Source organism: Mesoplodon densirostris, chromosome 13 (genome assembly GCF_025265405.1).
Source record: "Mesoplodon densirostris isolate mMesDen1 chromosome 13, mMesDen1 primary haplotype, whole genome shotgun sequence".
NCBI lineage: Eukaryota > Metazoa > Chordata > Mammalia > Artiodactyla > Ziphiidae > Mesoplodon > Mesoplodon densirostris.
The window spans coordinates 21,550,738-21,555,757 of NC_082673.1; the positions used below are offsets into that span (position 1 = coordinate 21,550,738).

Genomic DNA, 5,020 nt, shown 5'->3' on the forward strand with positions numbered 1-5,020 from the left:
ATGCATCTATCTTTCTATATTTAGAGTTCACTTCTCCCTCCTCTCTCTGTGTGAAAGAGCTAAAGACACCTTCCCTATCATGTTCTCCAAACTTTTTTCTTAAGGTAACAAATGTTTTGAAATATGGTGCACTTGCTATATAATTTTACTATTGAGAGATAATAGAAAATACATATACTGGTCTCTGCCCTCAGTCCCTGGCACAGAGCTCCTAAAATTTTTGTAATTTCCAAGTGATAATAGCACCAGAAGCATCATTTGTTCTATTGAGGTAATTCTGGATGGACCCATGGATGGCTCTTAGATGAGAGCTGGTCACCAGAAAGACTGAACTATGATTAGAAGCTGCTAATTTTCAGTCTGGCCCCCACATACCTCTAGAGAGGGGAAAGGACCTGGAAACAGAGTTCATGATTGATCATGCTTACATGAGGAAACCTTCATAAAATCCCAATGGGATTTTCCATAAAAAGAATGGGGGTCTGGAGAGCTTTCAGGCTGGCAAACACATCACTCCACAGGGACAGAAGCTCTGGTGCTCGGGGACAACCTAGACCTCACCCTTTGTACCTCTTCATCCTGCTGTTTATCTGTGTCCTTTATCATCTGAAGTGGGGTGGGAGAAGTCTTGTGAGACTGAGTCCTTACCTGTGGGATCTGTCACTATCTCCAGGTAGATAATGTTAGAATTGAGTTAAATTATAGGACACCCAGTTGATGTCTCAGAGAATTGTTTTTTGTGGGGAAAACAACAGCCCACATTTGGTGACCAGACGTGTCAGAAGTGAAGTATTTTCTGTGAACAGTAAAGGAGATACACATTATCCCCCATCCACTATAGACTGAACTGAGGTTTTCCCTACAACAGAAGAAAAAAGACTGAGTTTTCCTTCTTAACTACATATATGTTTGTGAAAATATATGTATTCTTACAATATATATTATTTTTATCACTTAAAAATGACATCAAATTCCAAAAGTCATTTGATATCTTGGACAAATGTATAATCCAGGTAGATTGTAAAATAAATAAACATACTGCACATACATGTAACTGGGCAAGTCCCTCCCTCCTCAGGAAAGACAAGTAGTATAATAAGAGCTCATTTATGAACATTTATTCCATTCAGAGCAATATTCTAAATGTATTACATGAGTATTTTTTTTCTTTATTCCTCACAATAAACCTAAGAGGTAAGTGTTATAAGTTTCTCATTTTCCAAGTAAGTAAAAGGAGACAAGGAGCTATATTTGTCTGTGGTCTCTTGGTCAGCACATGGCAGACCTGAGATTTGAACCTTGGCAGACATATTCCAGAATCTTCTTTTTTAGCTACTTTCTTTTACATGAATTTGATTTTGTGAACCATCAAATAGTCACTACCCTTTACACATTGATGTAATAAAACTGTGGTACTTATGAGAGACAAACAAACCTATGAAAATTGAATTCTAAACCCTTAATCCTTAATGTTAGATACTAGATCCCTTTGAAAATCTGATGAATACTATGGACTTTCCCCTCAGAGATATGGGTGTACACATATAGGTGTACATTACATTGTTTTGTGTTGTATTTTAGAATTTCTTTGGCCAGATTAAATACTCATTAATGAAAATAAAAATAAATAAACACTCTATATATTGTTCCTTTCCCTAATACTTTATAAAAATTGTTTTAACCAAAAAAAAAATTGTTTTAACCAATTTTTCTTTTAGCTATAAAATATTTTAGATAGATTTGTTTATTTTTTAGTAACTTTTAAAAACACAGGACATAATGGTCTACTAGCATGTTTTATAATCAGTGTTTAGGTTACTCTCAAAGGCTCTTCAACATTCCATGCAGTTTAACTCTGATATTAATATCTCTAAGAGCATAGAAAGGCAGACAATTATTTTGGGGTTGAGGATATTTTTTGTGGGTTGGCTTGAAAATGTTGCTATATTCAACAACATTTTTTTTTGGAAGGGGGCTGATCACATTAAATCAATATGCTATACTTGTCTCCCTTACCTTGATTATGATAACTACTACCTCCTTAATAATAAAAATAAATGGAACAGATTCTTGTAGGAAACTTTTTTCTTTTCTCCACCCAAGGCTTATCAATGAACATTTATAGAAATAATATGTTGAGTGTGAGAAGTTAGAGTAATAATGTTCATATCAAAGTGGAGAAAAAAATATGTAAATATCTTTTTTTAAAGATTTGGTAACTATTAGCCAGACCATTATAAGTGGCAAGTAATAAAAAATCCAATGCAAATGAAATAGGTTAGTTAAACACAACTAAAAGTCTAAAACTAATCTGTCCCCAAGCATGGCTTGACCAATGATACTAAACAATTTTTCAGCAGTTTGTTCTACCCTCCTCTGTATTGCAGCTTCACCTGAAAGCTAGGTCTGCTCACGGTGGACATAAATGTTTGCTGCAACCTGGATTACATAACTTGCTTTTTCAGTACAGGAAGAGGCTGCTTCTCAAAACTAATGAATAAATTGCTTCATTATGATTGGAGCATCCTGAATCAATCATTGCTACCAGGGTATTACCATATACTAAGTAATGTATTTGAGTTACATAGAGCAATGTTATACATTTCTAGTGCAAAAAAAATTAATTGTATATGCACTTTTGTAGTTGCTTTTTTTTTTTTTTTTTTTTTTTTGCGGTACGCGGGCCTCTCACTGTTGTGGCCTCTCCCGTTGCGGAGCACAGGCTCCGGACACGCAGGCTCAGCGGCCATGGCTCACGGGCCCAGCCACTCCGCGGCATATGGGATCCTCCCGGACCGGGGCACGAACCCGTATCCCCTGCATCGGCAGGCGGACTCTCAACCACTGCGCCACCAGGGAGGCCCTGTAGTTGCTTTTATTGAAAGACATACATATTTAGGGGTATTAGTGTGACAATTATGGATCCTGGGCTTCACTAATCTACCTCATATTCTATATTACCAAGTTTATCTGTAATTCTCTGGATTCAGTTCTGAAATGTAAATTTTCTACTTGTCCCCCATTCAGTATTATGTTCATTATGAGAATGGAGTGCATGTCAAGGGTAATATGATAATGGTCAGTTGGCTTTATATTTGTCATATGTGATCCCCGTGAGAATAACCTACGAACATCAGTTGTTGATTATCTTTTAGAAATGACATTTTAACACAGACAACCTTTTGGGAATCCCTTTGAAGACTTCAATTTCTACTGTATGAAGGAAATTGAAATTAACATAATGGAATTAAAAAATCAAAACCCCCAAAACCACACTCTTAATTTTTTTAAATTATGTTTTAACAATAGTCACTTCTTAAAGTTTTGTCATGTTTTCACAAAGTAAGACACTTTTTTTATCAGGATCAGTTTCTCTTACTTACCAACACTTTGAAACTTTTAGCAGCTGGACAATTCCTGATGGTAGATTTGAAAGTGAGGGTAAATAAGGTTGTCATAACTAGTCATCAAATCAATCAATAAATCATTCAATCTCTTTTTAACCAAAGTTATATTTTTGTGCCAGTAATAGAAGGAATGTATAATTTCCCAAAAACATATTCTATTTACTGACCACGTTTTGGAAATAAAGTTATTTCATTGATATTCATGCACTTCTAGTATAAATGTTTATATAGTTCAATTAAGAAAGTTTCTATGTCTGTAAATTGGCAAGAGGTATACAATATATACTTTTTAAAAACTACTAGAAAGTAGTGACTTTCCAGAGTTTTTGTGAGAAAGTACCTGGTTCAGAATCTGGCACTAACTCAGTATGCAATAAAATAGACCCTTATTTTGTTGCTATTATAATGATTGTCTTTCAATTTTATGTTTTTATGGCATAATCTATTTTTACAATTTTATTGAGATACAATTGTCATGCAACACTGTATAAGTTTAAGATGTATAGCATAATGATTTGACTTACATATATCATGAAGTGATTACTACAAGTTTAACATCATTATCTCATACAGATCCATCATCTCATATAAATACAAGAAAAACAAAAAGAAAATAATATTTTTTCCTTGTGATGAGAAGGATTAATTCTCAACAACTTTCACACATACCAAAAATATGGAATGCTTCACAAATTTGCATGTTATCCTCTACAGGGTCATGCTAATCTTCTCTGTATCATATTAATTTCAGTATACATGCTGCCAAAGCTAGCACAATCTATTTTTTTAATGTCTATTTCAGTAGACCTTCCATGTTTACCAGACAAAGCAATTCTTTTTAAAAATTTCTATATTTCTTTACAGTGAATTAAGTAGTGGTGAAGTGATATTCTGTGGTGTATTTTACCAATCAACAAAAGATGAGAGTCTTTCTGACATATTTATTTTAAGCCTCAGAATTTAAACATTGGACTTTTGCTTCCCTGGATCATTCTCAAGATCAAACAATAAACAGTTTGATTTGACGTATTTCCTCTTTGGTGTTTGCTACATCTGTTATAACATAACAAACAATGGTAGAACTTGATGAGAATTTGGAGGAGGATGTATATAAATAAACTGAATTTCCACTTGAAAGTTATTAATTTTACCTTGGTATTAAAATAGAGGTAACATTTATTATAGTATCTATCTGCCAAACAGCATATTTCAAATAATGGCTTCATGATCACAATAATATCTTAAGTGGGTTAGGTACATAACCAATGTAATCTCAAGGTCACTGTTTTACTAAAAGCTCATCTAACAATTTAAATGTTCTAACTCTCCAAATTCTTGAAGACTAAATTTAATCACCCATAGAGGCAAAAATTCCTCCCAATAATATTACTTTTGAAGTACTTAACCTTTAACATAAGGTCACCTGCCTCTTAGCTTAAAGGCTCTATTATATTTCTTTTCAGTGTACTTTATATCTAGCAATTTTCCATTCAAATAAGTGCACTCAGGCAGATATACTGGTTTTCCAGCCTGTAATAGAGATAGTAGTCATCCACTCCTCTTAATTTGTTAACTGAAAAAAGAACTTTCAGGAGTATATTTGACAGATTTTA

At 33.8% G+C, this 5,020-nt stretch overlaps 1 non-coding gene across 1 annotated transcript; it reads right to left on the reverse strand.

Moving 5' to 3' along the window:
* Positions 1-4,077: 4,077 nt before the first annotated feature.
* On the reverse strand, positions 4,078-4,182 carry LOC132501124 (U6 spliceosomal RNA). Its single transcript, XR_009534161.1, has one exon. It is a non-coding gene; the product is annotated as a U6 spliceosomal RNA (small nuclear RNA).
* Positions 4,183-5,020: the final 838 nt, after the last annotated feature.